The sequence below is a fragment of the Macaca mulatta genome, chromosome 3, assembly GCF_049350105.2.
Source record: "Macaca mulatta isolate MMU2019108-1 chromosome 3, T2T-MMU8v2.0, whole genome shotgun sequence".
Classification (NCBI taxonomy): domain Eukaryota; kingdom Metazoa; phylum Chordata; class Mammalia; order Primates; family Cercopithecidae; genus Macaca; species Macaca mulatta.
Window position 1 is genome coordinate 110,096,403 of NC_133408.1, and position 26,653 is coordinate 110,123,055.

The following is a 26,653-nucleotide window of genomic DNA, read 5'->3' on the forward strand; positions in this document are numbered from 1 at the left end:
GAAAGTTCAATATAAATCAATGTGTTATGAAAGCAAATATAGAGAAAAATATTATAGGTGAACTTTATATTGCAGGACTTCCTAATGAGTGAAAGGTGGAGTTCAAGATGTTAGGAACATTTCTAGATAAGGCATAACAGATTTCCAAAGTAGCATATTGTGTTATAAAGCATGGCGCTACATCTCTTACATCTTTGGCAAACGAAACCCCCTTTTACTTCAGTAAATCTCCCTGTACACCACAAGCAAAGGGAGAGATCAATTTAATTGTATGACTAATTCATTTCCCATAAAGGAGGAAGTAAGTGGCTAGCAAAATACCTGATACAAAGTAGGAGCTCAATAAGGATTTGTTGAACTGAACAGAAACAAATGGTAGAAGCTAATGATTATTTGGTTGAATCTATTGATTAAATGTATTATTGTTCCACCTTTTCACCTGACTTTACCTAAGATAACTGATCTCATCTCTACAGAGAGCTATAAATATTCTGTTCTTTTCCCCTTGGTATTACAAGCACCAACTACCCACCCAACATGGTGCTTAGAGACTCAAAGATTATCTCCCCAGAATCAGCATCTTTAATCCAATTTCTGGTCACAAAAATATAGGAATTTTTAAGCAAAGGTGAAAAATTGTAAAAGATGCATAGGTAATTAAACAGATTCTAACAAGAGAGACTTGATGATAGATAAGCTGCCTCAAGGAGACCCACTCAAATAGAATGGGAATCAGCCTCTTTCAGTTTCCTCATCTGTAAAACGGGAGAAAAAGTCAATCAGTGGCTTTTAAGCTTTTTCAACAGCTACTCATATGAGAAATACATTTCATATTAAATGCAACGCACATAAAGAAATGTGCTTATCTATATAAAACTCATGCAGTCTCATAAATTAACACTAAATTGTACAATGTGTGTGCAGTCTGGCATGTTGTATTGTAGCCTATTCTATTCCATTGTTGAATTGCAACCTACTAAATTGGTTTCATGAGCACTGGACTAGATGGTTTCTTTGCAGTTCATTAAAAGAAAACTCATGATTTTACTTAGAAACAATCTAAAACTACCTGCCACCCCCGCATACTATTTCCTTAATGACATTTCCAAAGCAAATTCCTGAGTGAAATGATATAATCCCTACAACATCTTTACCTTCCCTTCTCCTCACAGTAAATACCCATGATCCTTTCCACTCCACTGTTTGGCCAGTGATTTTCCTAGGGTGCATGACTACTACCAAATCTAGCAACATAAGTGAACACAAGAGGTTTTGCAATAAAAGTTAAACATCTACCCAAGGAACTCCCTTTTATCCATAACAAAGTGCACTTGAATATTTACAAACCATTGAATAGCTAAGCAAAAGTCAGAATGATATTTTGCAGCAGCAGCAAGCCACATCAATCTTAATTTTAATTAAATGAAAGACACTACTAAGAAGTTGCATCATCCCTGCCAAATATAAAGGATTTGCTCCCTGAAATAAAATAAAAAAAAAAAAATTAACTTTCTAAAATAGCATTTACTGTCACTTGTAGATTTTCCTAAATCGCCACATTCTACTGTGACAGCCCCCCCCCAACCCCCCGCCCCGGTTCATCCTACCTCATTTCCAGGAATGGACAGGAATCCCTGGTGGAAAATGAGTTGACTTTTGAGTCAAGCAATACTGTACAATCACAACTGAGGTTTTTTTTTTCCAGCACATAGCTGGGGAAAGGCCTTGTTTACGTCTTCTCGTCATAGCTTAAAAAGCACCTATAACGTCTACTCAAGGGCAGCAATACAATCTTGACAGTCTAACAGTATTTGTGCTTGTCAATGATTTCAAAATGCTTTACTGTAAATCTTTTCTCAGTTTTCAAGTTTACAGGGCAAGGAAGAAATTAATGGATTTGGATATTTTAATCATTATAGTTTACCAAATGTAAAGCTGCAAATTTATAAGTTTTAAAAACATTTCAATTCATAAGTATTAAAGAAATACAAATGTCAAAAAAATTAAATTCATTGTAATCTTGTAATCAAAGAATTCTGTGTAGTTTACAAACTTGGCAAGCCACATTTTTATTTTTAATTTCCGAACTACTAATTCTGGAGGAAAAACAAACACCATTAACTTCCTCTTCAGTCACTAGCTGTCTGTGCCTTGTGTGTTTATCGCTTCCTGCCACAAGGAAATACATTTGAAACAAAGAATGATATTCAAAGAGAGTTCACTGGGTTTGTCTAAAATCATTCTCTCAGGAATTGAGAAACAGTGTAAAGAAACATGATTAAATTATGATACAGAGTGATAAGACTATGGAGAAAACCTTCACATTTTTGTCTTATTACATTATTTCATCTAGTGCTTACCAGGTATGCAAAGATTATTTAATGAATAAACTGAGTGTAGTCAAGTTAAGTAACTTTTCTTCACCCACACAGCTAATAAATGGCAATATATCTTCCCTTCCTTATGATTTTTTCTTTTTTTTTTTTTTTTTTTTTTTGAGACAGAGTCTGGCTCTGTCGCCCAGGCTGGAGTGCAGTGGCCGGATCTCAGCTCACTGCAAGCTCCACCTCCCGGGTTTACGCCATTCTCCTGCCTCAGCCTCCCGAGTAGCTGGGACTACAGGCGCCCGCCACCTCGCCCGGCTAGTTTTTTGTATTTTTTAGTAGAGACGGGGTTTCACCGGGTTAGCCAGGATGGTCTCGATCTGCTGACCTCATGATCCGCCCGTCTCGGCCTCCCAAAGTGCTGGGATTACAGGCTTGAGCCACCGCGCCCGGCCTGATTTCCTTAATAACATTTTCTTTTGTATAGCTTACTTTATTGTAAGCGCCTATAGTCCCAGCTACCCGGGAGGCTGAGGCAGGAGAATGGCGGAAACCCGGGAGGCGGAGCTTGCAGTGAGCTGAGATCCGGCCACTGCACTCCAGCCTGGGCGACAGAGTGAGGCTCCGTCTCAAAAAAAAAAAAAAAAAAAAAAAATACAGTGTATAAAACATACAACATTAAAGAATGTGTTCATCACTGGTTTGTGTTATCAGTAAGGCTTCCAGTCAACAGTGGGGTATTAATGGTTAAGTTCTCAGGGAATCAAAAAGTTATACATGAATTTTCCACTGGGGGTGGGGATGGTACCCTTAACCCCTGTGTTGTTCAAAAGTCAACTAGTTTGATGCCTGTAATTCTAAAAATATTATCACTTAATAATATTTAAGTATTTACTGGTGATAGGGAAGTAGACTTTTGACAGTGGGTGAAATCCATGAGATAAATAATATTCTGCATGTTTTACAAAGGTAGGAGTTTACAGAGGTAAAACATGCATAATATTTAAATATTTAAAAGGAATTTGGGACAAACAAATTTCTGAGAAGAAAAAAATCTGTAAATACATAGTGAGATGATACAAGTGATTTCAAAAACTGAGTAACTTTATTTAATAAGAGTGAAAATTGGGAAAATAAAAGAAAAAGAGAAAAGCACCAATCTTTATTTCAATACACTATTTAACAGCTATTTCAACGATAGTGTAGAAGGTTTTATAGAAACTTTTTCCACTCCAACGTATTTTCTGGCCATTATTTTCCTCTTGCATCATAATCTTACAGTTAACGTCTTTTATCTTGCAATATTGGGGGGTCTTTTTATAAGCCAGGTTATAAGTACAATTTTTTGACTGATAATGGGTTTATCAGGATATAGCCCCATTGTAAGTTGAGAAACATCTGTATAATTTTTGGCGAAGGCAAGTCATCTATGCATGTACATGTGTATCCCTATCCCTATGCATATATATTCAAATACACAAATATATATGCCCATAATCATTTATGTACACATATATACATATTTAATTATATACAATTATATATGTATATCTAGCTATGTATACAAGTCCAAAATTGGACAATTCATATATGAGTTAAACAAGTTATTTATGGCCAGGCATGGTGGCTCATGCCTGTAATCCCAGCACTTTGGGAGGGTAAGATGGGTGGATCACCTGAGGTCAGGAGTTTGAGACCAACCTAGCCAACATGGTGAAACCCCATCTCTACTAAAAATACAAAAAATAATTTGCCAGGCTGTAATCCCAGCAGGCACCTGTAATCCCAGCTAGTCGGGAGGCTGAGGCAGAAGAATCACTTGAACCCGGGAGGCAGAGGTTGCAGTGAGCTGAGATCGTGCCACTGCACTCCAGCCTGGGCAACAAGAGCAAAACTCTGTCTCAAAAAACACACACACACACACAAAGTTATTTTACAAGTTAAATCTTTTTATGTGTTTCATGTTGTGCTCACATAAAAATATCTCATGGTCTTAAAAATGTGAGAAAACCAATTATTTGGAGGATTCAATTTAATTAATGTGTCTTGGTTTTTTTGGCACTTGGTTTGCACCTCAGTAATGTATGAGAAAGGGTGACTTGGAGGTCTCAGATATGACAAAGTGTCATCATATCAGGTGACGCTGGTTGACTTCCTCAACACACAGTGCTCATGAGAGACCTAGGATGGTCACAGGCATGCACCTGTGTTCTGGGTCTCTGGGAGGAACACCAGTCTTACCATGCCCCACAAGGCTCTGTAAATCCTTGGGGATTCTGGCTCAGTATGGTCAAGTGGGGCCTGGGAACTCACATATTAATAAGCTCCAGGTGATTCTTTTTTTATTTCTTCTAATAAAAAATAAACAAAACAGGATACATATACAGAACGTGCAGGATTGTTATATAGGTATATATATGCCATGGTGGTTTGCTGCACCTATTGACCCATCCTCTTAAGTTCCCTCCCCTCACCCCCCACCCCTCAACAGGGCCTGGAGTATGTTGTTCCCCTCTCTGTGTGATGTGTTCTCAATGTTCAACTTCTACTTACGAGTGAGAATATGCAGTATTTGGTTTTCTGTTGCTGTGTTAGTTTGCTGAGGATGATGGCTTCCAGCTTCATCCCTGTCCCTGCGAAGGACACGATCTCGTTCCTTTGTATGGATGCATAGTGTATATATTCCATGGTGTATATGTACCACATTTTCTTTAGCCAGTCTGCCATTGATGGGCATTTGGGTTGGTTCCACGTCTTTGCTATTGTAAATAGTGCTGCAATAAACATATATGTGCATTTGTCTTTATAGCAGAATGATTTATATTCCTTTGGGCATATACCCATTAATGGGATTGCTGGGTCAAATGGTATTTCTGGTTCCAGATCCTTGAAGAATCGCCATACTGTCTTCCACAATAGTTGAACTAATTTTCATCCCCACTAGTAGTGTAAAAGCATTCCTATTTCTCCATAGCCTCGCCAGCATCTATTGTTTCCTGACTTTTTAATAATCGCCTTTTTTTTTTTTTTTTCTTTTGAGATGGAGTCTCGCTCTGTCGCCCAGGCTGGAGTGCAGTGGCAGGATCTCAGCTCACTGCAAGCTCTGCCTCCCGGGTTTACGCCATTCTCCTGCCTCAGCCTCCCGAGTAGCTGGGACTACAGGTGCCCACCTTCAGGCCTGGCTAGTTTTTCTGTATTTTTTAGTGGAGACGGGGTTTCACCATGTTAGCCAGGCTGGTCTCGATCTCCTGACCTCATGATCCGCCTGTCTCGGCCTCCCAAAGTGCTGGGATTACAGGCTTGAGCCACCACGCCCGGCCAATAATCACCATTCTAACTGGCATGAGATTGTATCTAATTGTGGTTTTGTTTGCATTTCTCTGATGATCAGTGATGTTGAGATTTTTTCATATGTTCGCTGGTCACATAAATGTCTTCTTTTGAGAATGTCTGTTCATATCCTTTGCCCACTTTTTGATAGGGTTGTCTTTTTCTTGTAAATATACTTAAATTTCCTGTAAATTCTGAATATTAGACCTTTATCAGATGGGTAGATTGCAAAAATTTTCTCCCATTCTGTAGGTTGCCTGTTCACTCTGATGACAGTTTCTTTTGCTGTGCAGAAGCTCTTTAGTTTAAATAGATCACTTTTGTCAATTTTGGCTTCTGTTGCAATTGCTTTTGGTATTTTTGTCATGAAGTCTTTGCTCATGCCTATGTCCTGAATGGTATTGCCTAGGTTTTCTTCTAGGGTTTTTATAGTTTGGGGTTTTACATTTCAGCCCTTAATCCATCTTGAGTTAATTTTTGTATAAGGTGTAAGGAAGGGGTCCAGTTTCAATTTTCTGCATATGGCTAGCCAGTTTTCCCAACACCATTTATTAAACGGGAAATCCTTTCTCCATTGCTTGTTTTTGTCAGGTTTACCAAAGATCAGATGATTGTAGATGTGTGTGCTATTTCTGAGGACTCTGTTCTGCTCCATTGGTCTATATATCTGTTTTGGTATCAGTACCATGCTGTTTTGGTTACTGTAGCCTTGTAGTATAGTTTGAATTCAAGTAGCATGATGCTTCCAGCTTTGTTATTTTTGCTTAGGATTGTCTTGGCTATACAGGGTCTTCTTTAATTCCATATGAAATTTAAAATAGGTTTTTCTATCTCTGTGAAGAATGTTAATGGTATTTTGATGGGAATACCATTGAATCTACAAATTACTTAAGCCCCAGGTGATTCTTAACAGACAAGCCTGGGAAACATGAATTTTGTGCACAGGAAGAAGCACACTGAAAAGAAGGCTGAAAATATGGTTTGCCCTATACCCTTGACAGTAGGAATGCCTTGTGATTACTGACAATTTCTGTAGGCCATGGCAAGCCATGGAAGATTTTCGAGAAGTGACATAACTAGATTTGTACTTTAGTAAGATTCACTAGGCAACACTGTATGGATTAGGCTGAATGGAGGGGAGAGGGAAAGTAGACAAGTTGTAAGTCTAGTACAAGAGTAGTAGCAAGAAGTAATAAGTGCTAAAGGTTGGCAACAAAAATGGAAGATAAAGTTCATTAACATTGAAACAGATATGATGTGGAGGGGAATAGAGTAAGAGTTTTAAAGATGGTGCCATAGTTTTAACCACAGGTGGCTAAGAAAATATCTGTGATGTTCATAGAAAGAAGAAAGTCAAAGGACTAGACTGAGTGAAGTATGAGTTAATGAAGTAACAAATAAACGGTCACAAGAAAAGCCACTTTTTAGAAAAGAAGATAGAATAGGATTTTAATCCCAGTTCTACTTTTCTCCTTGCTAGGATGTGCCAGACATGCCTCTTGAAGTCTCTGACCCTCAGTATCCTCATTTATAAGTAATGCCAGTAAAACCTATGTCACAGGATTGCTGTGAAGATTCAATGAGATTATATGTAACACTTTGTCCACATTAGGTACTTAATAGGCAATTTTGTTTTTGCCTGCCTTTATTTTCACTGACTTGTATTTCCAATGACCTAAACCCATTTCAGGGACATGGTAGGTACTCAATGTATATTTACTGAATAATAAGTTACTACCGCTATCATTCTATGAAGACTGAGAAAAGATCATGGAATTTGCCCATTAGGCAGTAACTGGTACACCTGGAAGTTGCTTAAATGCATAGGGATTTTGAACACTTGGGGTAAGTAAAAGTCAGTCCAAGTATACCAGAAGGGCATTCTAGTTCAAGTAGTTTTGTAGAGTAAACATTGTTTTACTTTTATGATGCATGTTAAAAAGATAAAGTCTTCCAATTAGAAAATAAAAATCTGCTTTTGTTAACATTAACAGTTTTCAAAACCTTCTTATGCTTTATTTAGAGTTTTTACAGTACATTATCTTATTTGATCATCTGTCCTTTGAAGTATGGAATTCAATTACCACATCACCATTTCTATTTTAAAGATGAGAAAACTGAGATTCAGAAAAGTTGAGTGACTTTCAGGGCATGAAGAGCAGAGCCAGGAATTTAATTAAAGTCTTCTGACCACAAATTTGCCTGGCTTCCCACTCCTGACATTCCTCAAGCCAATTCACGTTAATCCAAACAAGCTCTCTTCTGTTTTCCCCCCACCCGAAGTTTTCTCCAAGATTTGGAAGTGAAGAGTGGGGCAGAGTCTTATGGACTTTGGGAACTTTTTAGTGTAATGCTCCTCCTTAAAACCCAACCAGCACCAGAGAGCACCATCCTACCACAAGGCCGGTGCCAGCGGCGGATGCCAACGCCAGCAGTGCACCTGTTCCTTGTTAGCTTCAACAGAAAAATCTGTCGTTCAGTTGGGAAATATCAAGACTGTCTTTCTGGAAAATGTCCCTGTAAAGAAGGTACAACTAGTCTTAACCAGTCAGCTAAAAAGAAAAATTTGTCTTGACAGAGGGTTAGCACTACCTTGTTACCACTGGCTATGGTGTTGGACTGCCTAAATTCAGATCCTGGCCCAGCTGATAATAAGAAACATAACTTTAGACATGTTAACCCAGCTAGGCAAGTCTCTAAGGCTTGGTTTTCCATCTTCAGAAAAGGATTTTAGAAAAGAGTCCTTACTCCATAGTGTTTTCACTCTGATGAAATGAGATATCACATATAAAGAACTTAATACACTTAGAACCTGAAATACAATGAACACTCAATAAATGGTCACTGCAATTCAGCAATATGTGATATCCCAGTTTTACAGAAAAAGCAACACAGGCCCAGAATGATCAAGATACTTGCACAAAGTGACAAAATACCATTTTGCAAGACTAATCATGCTTTCCTTATGGAGAAAAAAACGCCCGAGATAATCACTGCATTTTTTCATTGATTGCAAGTGCCCCATTTATTCCATTGATTTTAAATCATTCATTTGGGAATTAATGTACAGTTTCAACTCATAAATTGGAACAATGTGGAGGTAGTGGAAAACAAGGCCCATAGCTGAGATTTAATAATCTTGAATATAAGAAGATAAGTGAGTTTAAATACAAAGGGGAAAAAAAGGGCTTTTTAAAAAGTATAGATTTATGTACTCTTACCTATGCTTGTAACAATATTTAAATGAGATTAATTTGTCCCTTTTCAAAATAGAACTAAAAGTTTAGTTTTCATAACTAATTAGACAATATTTCCTCTTTTAGAAAGGATATGTCATCTCCTAAATGATAAGGATTTTATATTTACTTTATCCTGTCCTTTGTGCTTTCCTGATGCTTGCTTTAATAGCGGTTCTCAACTTTAGTTGCACATTATAATTACCTTGGAGGTTTAATGAATACTCATGCCTAAACCTCATAAAAGTCAAATTAAGTCAATATCATTGAGGCGGTGGTCCTGGTTCAGATTTTTTGTTTTCATTTTTAGTTCTCCAGGTTATTTTAATGTATAGTCCAAATCGAGAATCAATGGCTTTCCTGATGTCTTTCAAATAACAAATGGCCTTTTTTTGCCCTGATTGCTGTCTGTAAATAAAGTTGTTTTACTTCTAACCATAAAAATCACTTGCTTTGAAAGCCAGTCTTGACCTTTAGTGCAAATTAGTTTGATTTCCCATGATTCTAATCAAACACTTTTGTGATATTGCTATTCTTCTAATGTTCCTAATAAAGTTGGGTGGGAAGAATTACGTAGGCAGACCACATTTTACATAGCAACTCAATTACAGTACTAGAAAAAAAAAAAAAACAGCACATGCAGGATACAGACTAAGGTAAGCTCTGCAGTATTTTTAAGAGATTAGGTATAAATTATAAATCTTAATAAAAACGTGACTGATACAATAGCACAAAAAAAATACAGTACTATAACGTTAAAATATCTGACACAACTATATAGCTGTTATTCAATATCCTACACCTTTCAAATGAATATGCTGGATTCTGATTGTGAAACACCCCTATTTTGAAAATCTGAAATCCAAAATGTTCCAAAATCTGAAACTTTTTGAACACCAACATGATGCCGCATGTGGAAATTCCTCACCTGACCTCAGGTATACAAATTTTGTTTCATTTACAAAATTATTTAAAATATTGAATAAAATTACCTTCAGGCTATTTGCATATGGTAGGTATGAAACATAAATTAATTTCATGTTTAATTGGTGATAGACCATTTTAGCAATTTAGAACAGTCACCACACCAGTACGTGTGTGTGTGTGTGTGTGTATGTATGTGTGTGTGTGTATATATATATATATCTTTTTTCTATTTGAATCATTTTATCTTTTTCATGAGGTTTCATGTGGTATATAGCTTTCAATAATGACTGTTTTAAGGACTCAGGAAGGACTAGGCAGCTGTCCAGGCTCTTCATGAGTCTATGCTTGGTATATCCTCCTGAATATCAATTTTGTTTCTCCAATTCTAGTCCATACCACTGTTTATTAGATGGTTTATCATAGGTAATTTGACTTGGACAATGAAGTTCATTCAAATTACATAATATAAATAATTTCCAAACTGGCTGATTTATCAGCATGAAAATCTGAGAGTGTTTTATTGGCATTCAATTATTTCTTGTTCTGCTTGAGTTAGCACTTTGTAAACTGTTAGTGTCTTCAATAGAGTTCTGGAAACTTTTACCCTTTCCAAATGATATGGTCCTAAAATCATCAGAAACTTTTATGCAAGAGTGATTTTCAGGGTTATTTTATTCCTTTTTATAAACTTCCTTGAAGACACCACACTTATAAGTCCATTTCCTTGTAAACAGCTTTCAGGAAAAATGTATGATAATTAAGCCATTAACTGTGGACAAGACTTAATATGGTCATGGTTAAAGATGAAATTTACAAGAAGGTCTGGTCATTTTTGTAGCCTGTAATAATTTAACATAAGAACCGTAATTATGACTGATAACATATACCACAACATATCAGAATTTAAGGAATCTCATGTAATTTGGGAATATATATTAATAATATATCCATTAAAATGTAACTCAGAGAAAATTTTACATAACTTCTTATATGACAATGATTTCCATGTAAGATAGTATATTAAAAAGCCCGATAATCACTTTTTTGATGCTGCAGTCGTCCTTTGTAGAATCCCAAGGTTAGTTTTAGGTGAAAAAATATTTAATTTTGAATTTGAAATTTGATTTAGGGAAGCCAGTCAAATATGTTAAAGGTTTAAAACACTTGACTAAAATAGGATCACAGGTCACTATTAAATAATAGTCATTTATTTAGCCAATGTTAAATTAAGTGTTACATATAAATATTTAATGTAAATAATGAAAATATTATAAAAAGCAAAAATCTTTATTCATCAATAGAGAAGAGATTCATTTGTCTAAACAAAAGACCGAATAAAGGCATCATGAGAAACAAACAAACAAAAAAATTAATTTCATGTTTAGACTTGGGTCTCATCCCCAAGAGAGCTCGCTATTTATTTATTTATTTATTTGAGATGGAGTTTCACTCTTGTTGCCCATGCTGAAGTGCAATGGAGTGATCTTGACTCACTGCAACCTCAGCCTCCCAGATTCAAGCAATTCTCCTGCCTCAGTCTCCTGAGTAGCTGGGATTACAGGCATGTGCCGCCACATCCAGCTAATTTTGTATTTTTAGTAGAGATGGGGTTTCTCCATGTTTGTCAGGCGAGTCTCGAATGTCCAACCTCAGGTGATGCGCCTGCCTCAGCCTCCCAAAGTGCTAGGATTATAGGCATAAGCCACTGCGCCTGGCCGATAGCTCATTATTTATATGCAAATATTCCAAAATCCAAATACAAACTCTAAAACACTTCTGGTCCCAAGCATATCAGATAAGGAATACTCAACCTGCAATGACAGGTAACAAAAAAAATTTATAATTTATTTATTTTAAAGGCAATAGTTTTATTTTCCTGGATTATTTAATAGTGACTTTTTATGCATACTCATTGTGCGAATGGCAGAGTGAAAAAAGTTTTAGGGCACTCGAAGTGGAGGATAGGAGAAAGACACTCAGCAGCCCAGGACACTTTACCATTTATGTGTTGTCACTTTAATATCTTAGTTTACACACTGTTTAAAATGGCCAGGTGTGATGGCCCATGCCTGTAATTATAACACTTTGGGAGGCCAAAGCAGGAGGATCTCTTGAGGCCAAGATTTTGAGATCAGCCTAGGCAACATAGCAAGACCCCCATCTCTACAGAAAAATTTAAAAATTAAACTAAAAAAAAAACTGTTTAAAATGATAAAAATAGTGAACTTTTCTGCCAATCTTCTCATGCTAGGAAAACTTTCCAAAAGCAGCCATCTTCTGTGGGGGAAAAGATGGAATAAGGTGAAAAAAATGGAATCTAAGGAAGGAAGGTCCCCAACGATTTGAAACTGACTCAGGGTCACAAAAACAGGCAGCAAAAGTTGAGGAAATTCTTTAGATTTGTCTCCTTCTAGCCATCGTAATTAGTATGTATGTAGAATCTGAAGCACAGGTAGAAAAACTCAGGATTGAGGGATTGGTTCCTTTGCTTACTTAAATATTCAAGGACTTTTTTTTTAAAAAATGAACCACATGTTAAGTGACTGGCAGCCATAAACAGGTATAAGATACTGCCCTGAAAGCTTCAGTGACATTTAGTCTTGTCCCTCTACTCTCCTCTCTTTCTTCCATCTTTTAATTGATAAGGTGATGCTTGCTGATTTGATACTACATGAGTTTTTGACTGTGACCTCTCTTCTTATGATTCTTAAATTCCTATCTTTGAATTCAACTACTCTTCATCAACCTTAGTCTCAAGCCAGTCTCCTGACAACTAGCAGAACTGTGGTTAACAACACAAACTCTAGAATTAAGGCACCTGGATCCAAGTGCTAGATTTACTGTGAGACCTTGACAGAGCAAGATAACTAACCTCTCAAAGTCTCAATTTCCCTGACCGTAAAAGGGGTAAGAATAGTACCTACCCCAAGGCTCATGAAAATAATTCACTGACATAAAGAAAACGCAGTGAAAGCCTCTGGCTTGTGAGAAATATTGAACAAACGCTAGCTATCTTTTCCATCAATATCTCTCACTCCCACTAACTCTACTGTCATTCTTGAACTTCTAAATTACCTTTGTTACCTCCCACTGTGTTTGTCTGTTTTCCAGTCAGTCATCACATATTGGCTATTCTTTTGAAACACTTTAAAACATTGCTCTCCCTTTTTATTTCCCCCACAGAAGCCTGCTCCTAATACTTGTAGGACATAGAGCACGAGTACAAACGGAAGCCCAGAAATCATGTTTCTAAATTTTTTAAAAGTATAAATCAACCTATCACCTGTCAAATAAAATACAGGTGCCTTGAAAAAATATACCTTCACAATGACCTAGAAGACCAGATTTAAATTTAGAATTCTCAAGCTCTTCAAGTTTCCAGGCCAGAAAGTCTCAGCAAAAGGAGAGAGAATTGGTGCCTAGATCCTGGCTCCTGGGCCCTGCTGCCGGCCGTGACACACACCTTTTCCCCTACTCCAGACCTCTGTGGATTCCCTTTCCTCCACCCTCCCCCAATCAATGCCTGTTGAAATTTTACACATCAATTAAGGACATTTCAAATGCTTCTGTATTCAAATTTCCCTTGAGCCAGATGTGATCTCATTTTCCTCTGAGTATCCAAATTATTTTGTTTCTATATATCCTAATAAAACTTACAGCATTTTGACTTGCATTTGTACCAGTACCCTTGTATTTGGTTTTCCTATTCTTTAGACCACAGGTTCTCTCTGTTCAATGCTCTCAGCATCTAAGAATCCACTAATAAGATTTTTTTTAAAGGACCCCTGGGCTCCACCCAGAACCAAGCACAAGGTGGGGTCGGGGGACAGGTATGAGTAGTTTGTAAAGGGCTGCTATTGATGCTGATGTGCAGCCAGGGTTCATAAAAATTGTATAATTGTGGTAGAGGCCTAAACTGTTTTTTGTACTCAATATATTCATCTGAATTGAATTTAAGCTAATACGTGTTTTGCCCTCTGTAAAATACTTTCTGGTCCACAGGCTACACATAATCCTTACAGTTACTGAAATGATTTACAAGTACTAAGGCATGGTGGTGGCTTGTGCTCTAGAACTGTGCAAAAGGAGACATACAAAGAATTAATCCAATAGTCTAAATTGTCCCTTTTACCTTTATTTTAGCATTTATTCTGTACAGTAATCTCACCACAATATAATGCATTTACTAAAGGCATGATCAGTGGGTTATTCCTAATGCCTAGAACAGTGTCTGGCACATACTAGGCATGAAATAAAAGTTTGGTGAATGAACAAATGAATGAAATGAATAGCAATTACAAGCCAAGCCAGCATGACTTCAGAAATTATTTCAGATGTGTAGTAGCTGAATAATGACCTCTCAAAAGATACCCACATCCTTATCCCTAGAACTTGTGAATGTTACCTCTTAGGGCAAAAAAGGACTTCGCAGATGTGCTTAAAGGTTCTTAGATGGGGAGATTATCTCAGATTATCCAGGTGGTCCCAAAATACAATCACACATATGCATATAAGAGTGGAGGAGGAGGAGATATGATACACATGCAAAAGAAGGCAACGTGACCCCAAAGGCAAAGACTGGAGTGATACAGTCACAAACCAAAGAATGCCAGCAGCCACCAGATGCTAGAATAGAAAAGAAACAGATTGTCCCCTGGAGTCTTTGTGGGAGCAAGGTCCTACTGATACCTTCATTTAAGCCCAGTGAAACTGATTTTGGACTTCTGGCTTCTGGAACTGTGAAAAAATACATTTCCTTTGTTTTAGGCCACGAAGTGTGTGGCAATTTGTTACAGCAGCCACAGGAAACTAATACAAGATAGAAAACTGACACCCAGAGAGATAAAGTAACTTGTTCTCAGAGGCCCAAAGTTAGTTAGGGCAGATGGGGGTTTCTAATAGGTATTTCTTGGCTCCTTCTGGTATTCTTATTCTTTCCAATTTACTTTGCTACCTGCCACATGTTATACAGCCCATTGAGTTCTGACACTCTTTGTATTGTACCAAATACAACCTCTTGTATGGCCACAGGAGGGAAACCGTAAAATGATCAATCTCTCATACTCATCAATCTTATCAGTGACATGGCTGATTTGGGAAAAAAAAAAAAAAAAAACAACTAAGAAAATCACTTGACAAAAATGACAAGACAAGGTTGCTAGTACAAGGTCCAGAAAGATACACAGAGCAAATATTTTCATTGCACCATATGCAATGAATTTACAACAGCAAATGTCCATAGGTTAAGAGTGCGTGTGTGTGTGTGTGTGTGTGTGGTTGGGAGGGCTGCTCAGAAGAAATGCTGGCATGACAAACCGTGTAGAAACACACCAAAAGATGAAGCAAGGCAACTAATGCGCTCACTACTGGGGGTGGGATAAAGTAGGGAGCTGACATGTAATTTGAAAAGGATGGCATAATTCTACGTGTTCAAAAGTGAGCAAACCTACAGACAGAGACAAATCTGGAAATTGTGACAGAGCTGGGAGATAATGGCTTTAGGCCTCAATCTCATGAGTGTGGAAAGCCTTATAGACATGAGATTTTTGTGACATTCAAAAAAGGATAGTTACAGGTCATGATTGAGAGAAAAAAAGCACGAATTTATGAGTGATCATTCTAAATGAATATGTGATACTTTACTATCTCTTTTACAATTACCTTTTATGATACCAACATAACCAATTCATGACATATTTTCCAAATGAGGAATCTGGGACAAAGGGAGATTTACTAAATAAAAGATAGATGACAGGTGTTTCCAGAGCTGTGTTTAAGTCCTTGGGCTTTTACTAATAACTTCAAATATGCATTTGTGTAATTTCTCATTAATAGATAAACAGATAAGGTAATAAAATATTCAAAGCAAAGACATATGGGTTTATTTAGACCCAATGAATGTGAACACCATTTTTCCTTAGGAGAGGGAGGGTAGTGAATGGAAAGAAATATAAGGGAGGCAGAAGCAAAAAGACCAAAGCGTCTTCATCCTCATATAGTGGTTAAGAACATAGAACCCCAACAGGATATAAACATTTCCTTAATGATCCTTCAGTTATAATAAGCAAAATAAACAGTCAAACCTTAACACGTCCCTCCTCCCCTAGGACCTCAGTTTTACCTTGTAGTTTAAGAACTAGTCACTCATTTGGACTGGTGCAAGTCCCTATGGATTCAGAGTTTGCAATCAACTAATGCGTTATGGTGTCATTGTCAGTGGACGATACCCCACAGGAGGCTAGACTATTGCATCATTCAGGGTAAAGACATACTTGTTATGTGTGTGACAAACAAAAGCCTACCCAAGGCAGTTCCTCAGAGAGCTCTGAATGAAAGACATCAGTGCTTGTCTGCTCCACATCTGTTCTTTCCATAATCTTTAGAAAAATGAGCTTCCTGGGCAAATATGAAAGGAGCTCCATTTGACCAGATATATTCCAAAGTAAGAGATCCTGTTCTCCATCAAATGCCATACCACAACACTGTCAAATAATGAAGCCAAAAACACATCTTTAATGGAGACACACAGAAAGTTTAAGATCCTAATTTAATCTTTATAAAGACTTGAACCATTTACATTAAAATATTTATTAGTCCATCACTTTAAATAAGAGGAATTGAAAATGTATACAGAATGAAAAGTCACAAATTTTAGGCCGGCCATTTTCCTTTCTATGTATTTTACTGAACGTCCTCAGAAACGTAGTATATTAAAAAGTTACTGCTAATTATACAGTATGCAAAACTGTATCAATTTTTAAAAGTATAAAGAATGTTGGATCAATGAATTCTAAACTAACTTAAAACAATTTCCTGCTTAACCACAATTAAAAATCCTTTTACTCTTTCCACTATTCTTAACTACAGTACACATTTGTTTTGGGGAGAGAGGTGGTTTATAAGCATTGAAACAGGGAGAAGTTCAAGTTACTAAAAGAAAAAAGAGTGTTAGGTCTGCTTCCACCACTGTGCTAGCTGAAGGAGAGCCAAACTTAGTGACTTCCCCACATTTAGAGAACTCAATATGAAACCACAAGTCTTGCAAACAACGACTACCCTATTGCAATGTTTGTTGTTCAATGAATAGACAAGCCACCTTAGAAAGAGAGGGACCGGGGGCAGTGCTCACGCCTGTAATCCCAGCACTTTGGGAGCCCAAGGCGTGCGGATTGCCTGAGGTCAGAAGTTCCAGACCAGTCTAACCAACATAGTGAAACCCTGTCTCTACTAAAAATACAAAAAAAAAATTAGCCAGCGTGGTGGCGTGTGCCTGTAATCCCAGCTACTCAGGAGGCTCAGGCAGGCGAATTGCTTGGATTAGGGAGGTGGAGGTTGCAGTGAGCCAAGATGGTGCCACTGCACTCCAGCCTGGGTGACAGAGTGAGACTCCATCAGAAATGGGAAAGGAAAGGAAAAGGAAAAGGAAAAAGGTAAAAAGGAAAAGGGAAAGAGAAAGGAAAGGAAAGGAAAAGGAGAAAAGAGAAAAGAAAAGAAAAAATTCAGAGGATATCACTAGAGGTGTAAAGAACCAAAAGTCAACAAATGAGTAAGCAAAAAAAAAGGGACATGATTAATGACACATATGAAGCAGTTTGGTTTTGCTCAGGTATATTCAACTACTTCCCTCCTCCCCAATTCCACACCCCCAGCACCACTATAATCAGCCTCCTCACAAAGTGCCCTTTATTCTTCATTTATTTGGCTCCTTTTGTGTGCTAGGCAGTATATTATTTAACTAAGAGAGCAACCAGAAATACAGCTGCCAACTGCTTCACTCTATATACCCCCAAAAAAGGTACTTAGATGTTCCTTGCCCTCAAAAAGGGCAGCCTATTAGAGAAGACAACCCCAGTACTAAGAGATAAGTTCCAGAATTGAGAGAGGTGACAAATGTCAGTAGTTCCAGAATTGAGAGAGGTAACAAATGTCAGCGTCACCCAGGAAGGCCTCACAGAAGAATGAAGTAGGAGCTGGGTGTTGAAGGTAAGTAAACAGGGCACTCCCAGTGGTGAGGAAGGCTCATTCAAAGGCCTCCAAGCAGGAAAATTGGACCTGGGGAAGGCAAGCAGCTCTACGTGTTGAACGGAGTGAGGTTCATTGAGGAGAAAATTAAGATAAGCCTGAAAAAGGTACGGGTCCTTGTATACCTTAAGTAGATGTGATAGAGAGCCACTGACATTTCCTATGCAGGGCAGTGACTATATGAGTTAGGCTGAAAAAAGATTAATCACACCATAGACAACAGACTTGCTCTCAGGAAGCTCACACACAGATCCATCCGTCTTCAAGCAACCTCACAGAATTTAAATGTAGGTACTAACAGGGTGTACCCAATTTCCCTTCATTTCCCTTCTTCCTCATGTATTTCATTTTCCAAAACTTACTTATATTGACCCCAAATCTTTTCTGGAGTTAGGCAGAATAAAAGAAAAAGAAAGAAAGAAAACTAAGAAATGTAGGAAGGCAGATGGGTAGGCGGATTATCAGTTCTCCCAACAGAAGGGAAAATGAACTCTACTTTGACATACTTTATTGAAAATCAAAGACTCGATAGTGTACATTACCTAACACCAGTTATGTTATGTATTACTTTTCCGCTTTCTATAATTGGTTTCCTGCATTTTTCTGCTAATTTCTAGGTTCTATCATTGATACACCATGACCTGTTAAAACCTGTCTTTCAATTTGCTGTTTCACTTTAAACATAAAGCCAAAGTAAGATACATCCAACTCTTCTTTAATAAAAAAGGAAGCACAGTAATGTAGACACAAGGATAAAAATACATTAAAAAAACATAAAAGTTACCCAAACATGATGAAATAATCAGTACACCAAACCCCCATGACACACAGTTTACCTATATAACAAACCTGCACATGTACCACTGAACCTAAAATAAATTTTTTTTAAAATTACCCAAACAGAATTTTCATAGCTATATACTTTTATTTTCTAAGAGTTTAAAAAATATCTCTAATTATAATAATTTTTAATACAACATACAATGACAGGAGATAGAACTTTTGGAAGATCTAGTTCACAATCACTGGGTTAATAACTTATTTTACAGAACGTATACCCGAAACGATAGTAACGTATCCCAAAATTTACATGTCCATGAACCACCAGGCAAATATTTGGAATTCCAGTGACAAACCAAACAAGTAACTATAATGACTTGCAATATTCCTTTCTTATCAGATAGAGATTTCAAAAAGAGAGGTTCAAGATAACAGTCTGGCTTTTCCCATTTGTACAGCAGTCCTGGATCTTCAGAAAGCACTGGAAATCTCAAGACCAGAAAAACACAGGGAAAAAAATCAAGCAGCCTTTCCAGTAACAGCAGACCAAGAAGGTGTTGCCAGCTTTTATTAAACATGTTTACATTCCTAGAGAGTCCAAAACTCATGACTAGTTTTTCTCATTAATAATTTGTCATTTCGACATTTCTTTCTGAAGAACAATTTCTTTTGAGAGTTAAAGATAAAAGGTGAGTGCTTGGTCATACACCACTATGATTATCTGCCCTCTCACAGAACTCACAGAATTCCAAAGGAGGCAGAATTAGTAGGGCAAATTCCAACACCAAAGGAAAAATCCCCAGCTCACCCACAGCACTTTCCAGTGGAACTACAGTACTGGTATGAAGAGAACATTTTCTTGGACATTAAGAGCCTGGGAGAAAAGGTTAAATATGCAATCATATGTGAGGAGCAACCATCTATCATAAGCAGCAAGAGACTTACATAATCAAGTGCCAGGAAGTTATTGTAAAAAAAAGGGGGGGGAGTTAAAAATAATTTTACAGACTACCTCAAAGCTTATCAATTTCCTATAAATCAATACAAGATTTTTTAAAAGCTCACCGATAATATGGTCATGAATCTTTCATTTGGATGTTAAAGCAACTCCAAAGCAACACAAATCAACACACAGGCATGCATTATAAAACTTATGGATCTGTCCATTCCAAGATGGCTGAATAAGAACAGCTCCAAGCTGCAGCTCCCAGCGTGATCGACGCAGAAGACTGGTGATTTCTGCATTTCCAACTGAGGTACCTGGTTCATCTCACAGGGACTGATTGGACAGTGGGTGCAGCCCACAGAGGGTGAGCTGAAGCAAGGCAGGGCATCACTTCACAAAGTGCAAGGGGTCAGGGGATTTCCTTTTCCTAGCCAAGGGAAGCCGTGACAGATGGTACCTGGAAAAACGGGACACCCGCTCCCCCAACCACCAAATACTGTGCTTTTGCAACAGTCTTAGCAAACGGCACACCAGATGATTATATCCCATGCCTGGCTTGGTGGGTCACATGCCCACGGAGCCTTGCTCACTGATAGTGCAGCAGTCTGAGATTGACCTGCAAGGCAGCAGCCTGGCAGCAGGGAGGGATGTCTGCCACTGCTGAGGCTTGAGTAGGTAAACAAAGTGGCCAGGAAGCTTGAACTGGGTGGGGCCCACCACAGTTCAGAAAGGCCTGCTGCCTCTGTAGACCCCACCTCTGGGAGCAGGGCATAGCTGAACAAAAGGCAGCAGAAACTTCTGCAGACTTAAACATACCTTTCTGACACCTCTGAAGACAGTAGTTCTCCCAAAATGGTGTTTGAGCTTGGAGACCAGACAGACTGCCTCCTCAAGTGGGCCCCTGACCCCCATGTAGCCTAACTGGGAGACACCTCCCAACAGGAGCCAATTGACACCTCATACAGGTGGGTGCCCCTCTGGGATGAAGTTCCCAGAGGAAGGATCAGGCAGCAATATTTGCTGTTCTGCAATATTTGCTGTTCTGCAGCCTCCGCTGGTGATACCCAGGCAAACAGGGTCTGGAGAGGATCTCCAGCAATCTCCAACAGACCTGCAGCTGAGGTTCCTGACTGTTAGAAGGAAAACTAACAAACAGAAAGGAATAGCATCAACATCAACAGAAAGGACATCCACACCAAAACCCCATCTGTAGGTCACCAACATCAAAGACCAAAGGTAGATAAAACCACAAAGATGGGGAGAAACCAGAGCAGGAAAGCTGAAAATTCTAAAAACCAGAGTGCCTCTTCTCCTCCAGAGGACTGCAGCTCCTTGCCAGCAATAGAACAAAGCTGGATGGAGAATGACTTTAACGAGCTGACAGAAGCAGGCTTCAGAAGATCGGTAATAACAAACTTCTCTGAGCTAAAGGAGGATGTTCAAACCCATTGCAAGGAAGCTAAAAACCGTGAAAAAACATCCAAATTAACAAAGTTAACAAGGATATCCAGGACTTGAACTCAGCTCTGCACCAAGCAGATCTAATAGACAGCTACAGGACTCTCCACCCCAAATCAAAAGAATATACATTCTTCTCAGCACCACATCACACTTATTCCAAAACTGACCACATACTTGGAAGTAAAGCACTCCTCAGCAAATGTAAAAGAACAGAAATCACGACAACTGTCTCTCAAACCACAGTGCAATCGAACTAGAATTCAGGATTAAGAAACTCAATCAAAACCGCTCAACTACATGGACACTGAACAACCTGCTCCTGAATGACTACTGGGTAAATAACGAAATGAAGGCAGAAATAAAGATGTTCTTTGAAACCAATGAGAATGAAGACACAACGTACCAGAATCTCTGGGACACACTTAAAGCAGTGTGTAGAGGGAAATTTGTAGCACTAAATGCTCACAAGAGAAAGGAGGAAAGATCTAAAATTGAGACCCTAATATCACAATTAAATGAACTAGAGAAGCAAGAGCAAATAAATTCAAAAGCTAGCAGAAGGCAAGAAAAAACTAAGATCAGAGCAGAACTGAAGGAGATAGAGACATAAAAAACTCTTCAAAAAAACCAGTGAATCCAGGAGCTGGTTTTTTGAAAAGATCAACAAAATTGGTAGACCGCCAGCAAGACTAATAAGGAATAAAGAAGAAAAGAAAGAAGAATCAAATAGACACAATAAAAAAGTGATTAAAGGGATATCACCATCAATCCCACAGAACTACCATGAGAGAATACTATAAACACCTCTATGCAAATAAACTAGAAAATCTAGAAGAAATGGATAAATTCCTAGACACATACACCCTCCCAAGACTAAACCAGGAAGAAGCTGAGTCTCTGAATAGACCAATAACAGGCTCTAAAATTGAGGGAATAATAGCCTAACAACCAAAAAGAGTCCAGGACCAGATGGACTCACAGCCAAATTCTACCAGAGGTACAAAGAGAAACTGGTACCATTCCCTCTGAAACTATTTCAATCAACAGAAAAAGAGGAAAACCTCCCTAACTCATTTTATGAAGCAAGCATCATCCTAATACCAAAACCTGGCAAAGACACAACAAAAAAAGAGAATTTTAGACCAATATCCCTGATAAACATCGATGCAAAAATCCTCAATAAAATACTGGCAAACCGAATCCAGCAGCACGTCAAAAAAACTTATCCACAATGAACAAGTTGGCTTCATCCCTGGAATGCAAGGCTGGTTCAACATACACAAATCAATAAACATAATCCATCATATGAACAGAACCAATGACAAAAATCACATGGTTATCTCAATAGATGCAGAAAAGGCCTTCGACAAAATTCAACAGCACTTTATGCCAAAAACTCTCAATAAACTAGGTATTGATGGAACGTATCTCAAAATAGTAAGAGCCATTTATGACAAAGCCACAGCCAATATCATACTGAATGGGCAAAAACTGGAAGCATTCCCTTTGAAGACTGGCACAAGACAGGGATGCCCTCTTTCACCGCTCCTATTCAACATAGTGTTGGAAGTTGGCCAGGGCAATCAGGCAAGACAAAGAAATAAAGGGTATTCAATTAGGAAAAGAGGAAGTCAAATTGTCCCTGTTTGCAGATGACATGATTGTATATTTAGAAAACACTGTTGTCTCAGCCCAAAATCTCCTTAAGCTGACAAGCAACTTCAGCAAAGTCTCAGGATACAAAATCAATGTGCAAAAATCACAAGCATTCCTAGACACCAATAACAGACAAACAGAAAGCCAAATCATCAGTGAACTCCCATTCACAATTGCTACTAAGAGAATAAAACACCTAGGAATACAACTTACAATGGATGTGAAGGACCTCTTCAAGGAGAACTACAAACCACTGCTCAATGAAATAAAAGAGGACACAAACAAATTAAAGAATCTTCCATGCTCATGGATAGGAAGAATCAATACTGTGAAAATGGCCATACTGCCCAAGGTAATTTATATATTTAATGCCATCCCCATCAAGCTACCAATTACTTTCTTCACAGAATTGGAAGAAACTACTTTAAAGTTTATATGGAAACAAAAAAGAGCCCACATTGCCAAGACAATCCTAAGCAAAAAGAACAAAGCTGGAGGCATCATGCTACCTGACTTCAAACTATACTACAAGGCTACAGTAACCAAAACAGCATGGTACTGGTACCAAAACAGATATATAGACCAATGGAACAGAATAGAGGCCTCAGAAATAACACCACACATCTACAACCATCTGATCTTTGACAAATCTGACAAAAATAAGCAATAGGGAAAGGATTCCCTATTTAATAAATGGTGCTGGGAAAACTGGTTTGCCATATGTAGACAGCTGAAAACTGGATCCCTTCCTTACACCTTATACAAAAATTAACTCAGATGAATTAAAGACTTAAATGATAGACCTAAAACCATAGATGAAAACCTAGGCAATACCATTCAGGACATAGGCATGAGCAAGGACTTCATGACTAAAACAAAACACCAAAAGCAATGGCAACAAAAGCCAAAATAGACAAATGGGATCTAATTAAACTAAAGAGCTTCTGCACAGCAAAGGAAACTATCATCAGAGTGAACAGGCAACCTACAGAATGGGAGAAAATGTTTGCAATCTACCCATCTGACAAAGGGCTAATATCCAGAATCTACAAAGAACTTAAACAAATTTACAAGAGAAAACCAATCCCATCAAAAAGTGGGCAAAGTAAATGAACAGCCACTTCTCAAAAGAAGACACTGATGCAGCCAAGAGACACATGAAAAAATGCTCATCATCACTGGTCATCAGAGAAATGCAAATCAAAACCACAGTGAGATACCATCTCACACCCTTTAGAATGGTGATATTAAAAAATCAGGAAACAACAGATGCTGGAGAGGATGTGGAGAAATAGGAACGCTTTTACACTGTTGGTGGGAGTGTAAACTAGTTCAACCATTGTGGAAGACAGTGTGGCAATTCCTCAGGGATCTAGAACTAGAAATACCATTTGACCTAGCAATCCCATTACTGGATATATACCCAAAGGATTATAAATCATGCTACTATAAAGACACATGCACACGTATGTTTATTGCGACACTATTCACAATAGCAAAGACTTGGAACCAACCTAAATGTCCATCAATGATAGACTGGATAAAGAAAATGTGTCACATACACACCATGGAATACTATGAGCCATTTAAAAAGATGAGTTCCTTTGCAGGGACATGGATGAAGCTGGAAATCATCATTCTGAGCAAACTATCACAAGGACAGAAAACCAGACACCACATGTTCTCACTCCTAGGTGGGAACTGATCAATGAGAACACTTGGACACAGGGCGGGGAACATCACACACTGGGGCCTGTCATTGGGTTGGGGACAGAGGGAGGAATAGCATTAGGAGAAATACTTAATGTAAATGATGAGTTAATGGGTACAGCAAACCAACATGGCACATGTATACCTGTGTTAACAAACCTGCACATTGTATACATGTACCCTAGAACTTAAAGTATAATTTTTAAAAAAAAGAAAAAAGAAAAACTTATGGATCATAACTGCAAGGAAACGTATGGTAAAATTCATAACCATGCCTCACCCACTGGAAACTCAAAATTCTGTAAATCTACAGAATAAAGACAGAAGAACCAAGAAAATAAGGGGGGTGCAGTGGATAAGGAGACAATTAAAATGCAATTACAGTTTGTAAGAAAAACAAGTATATCTATTTGGTTCATAAAAAATACTTTTGCAGGCTGCGTGCAGTGGCACATACCTGTAATTCCAGCACTTTGGGAGGCAGAGGCAGGTGGATCACCTGAGGTCAGGAGTTCAAAACCAGCCTGAGCAACATGGTGAAACCCCGTCCCTACTAAATAAAAAAAATGAGCCAGGCATGGTGCCTCATGCCTGTAATCCCAGCTACTTGGGAGGCTGAGGCAGAAGAATTGCTTGAACCCAGGAGGCGGAGGTTGCAGTGAGCCGAGATCACGCCATTGCACTGCAGCCTGGGCAACAAGAACAAAACTCCATTTAAAACACACACACACACACACAACACACACACACACAAGACTTTTGCACCTCTCAAACTTGTGATCTTTTAACAATTTTATTTAACATAGTTCTTAGCTTTCTAACCCTACAACAAGTTAGAGGCAATAAATTATAAGTGGAGAAAACTGCTATACGTTGACATTCTCAAAATATGACAAAAATTAAGAAATATGCAGAAAACCACAGAAAGTAAAGCCTTTGGGGGATATTTAGTGTAAAAGTACAGGTTACATGGCTCCACATACCTTTGTATTCCCCTACAGTTAATATAGTACTGCAACACAAGCACACGTGCACCACACATGTATACACACACACACACAGAGTTTTTGTACTCTTAAGAATAAACTCCAATCTATACAGAAAAAAAATCTTCTATAAAGGTTTCATATGATGCTATAAACAAAGGGCTGTACATGTGTATTTGCAGAGGTAGCAAGATTTTGCTTATAGGGCTGAAGAAAATATATAGTCTAGCATTGTTTCCTAACTGTGTTCATGAAAAGATCAGTGTAAAACAAGTATTTATCAGCCGCTGTATATTTGAACTAGATTTTCATCATAATACTTAAAACAACAGAGGTGTTGAAAAACATGACCCCAAAATGCAATAAAGAACAAATGTAAGAATTGTAAGTATCAAGTTTAAAGTACTTTTTCTTCAGCATATGTGCAATTATAATTTCAGATAAATTGACATTATTTTTAAATGCTAATTAAGGAAATATAATATTCAGCATACATTTTACTCCCATTTTCTGCAGAGTTCCCACTAACAGGAACTTGAATTTTGTAACAGCTACACTGGGCATTATTCCGCATGATTCATAAAGAAAGGCTTAGGCAACTCTTAGAAAATGTAGGTAAGCTGATCTGCCCTGATTTTTATTTGTTTCAATCTCTTTAAAGGAAACTTACTTAACTTCTTAATGACTGGTTAAATCAAAAGCGCATTATAAAATACTCCACCTCTTGGTAAGCAATACCATATTTGCAGTCCTAGGTATAAAATTTTAAGACAAATGTAGAGAGAGCCCAGCTGTTCACCAAACCTGTCTCCTCCTCTTCCTGGAGTACTGCTAGACTACATTTCCCAGCCTCCTTTGTGGTTAAGTATGGCCATGTGGCTAAATTCCACTCAACGAAGTGTGAACAAAAGTGATGTACCTTTGGAAACTTCCCACACTCAATGCACTTCTTCCATTTCCCTCCCATCAGCTTGATGTGGAGACGCACACTGACCTTAGAATACATGAACTGAAGAAGCACAAACCAGTTAGAAGCTGTCTGAGGCAAAGGGTAGCTATTAGAAAAAGAGCAGCTCGCTACTCAGGAAAACCCTTTTAGTCTTTATATGAATGAGAAATAACCTTGTTTTCTGTTTAGCCTATATTATGGAGGTTGTTTGTAGTGTTACAATAATGAAAATTATATGTTAAATTATCCACCAAAATTAATTGTGAAAAGCAAATGTAAGAACAAATAAATGTGCAAAACAAATTTATACTGAACATTTTCAGAAA

General features: G+C 38.0%; 1 protein-coding gene across 6 annotated transcripts in view; it reads right to left on the minus strand.

Annotated features, from left to right (window-relative positions):
* Positions 1–26,653, minus strand: part of HDAC9 (histone deacetylase 9) — a 914,219-nt gene that overhangs the window by 810,007 nt on the left and 77,559 nt on the right. The gene's annotated exons all lie outside the window — the stretch shown is intronic.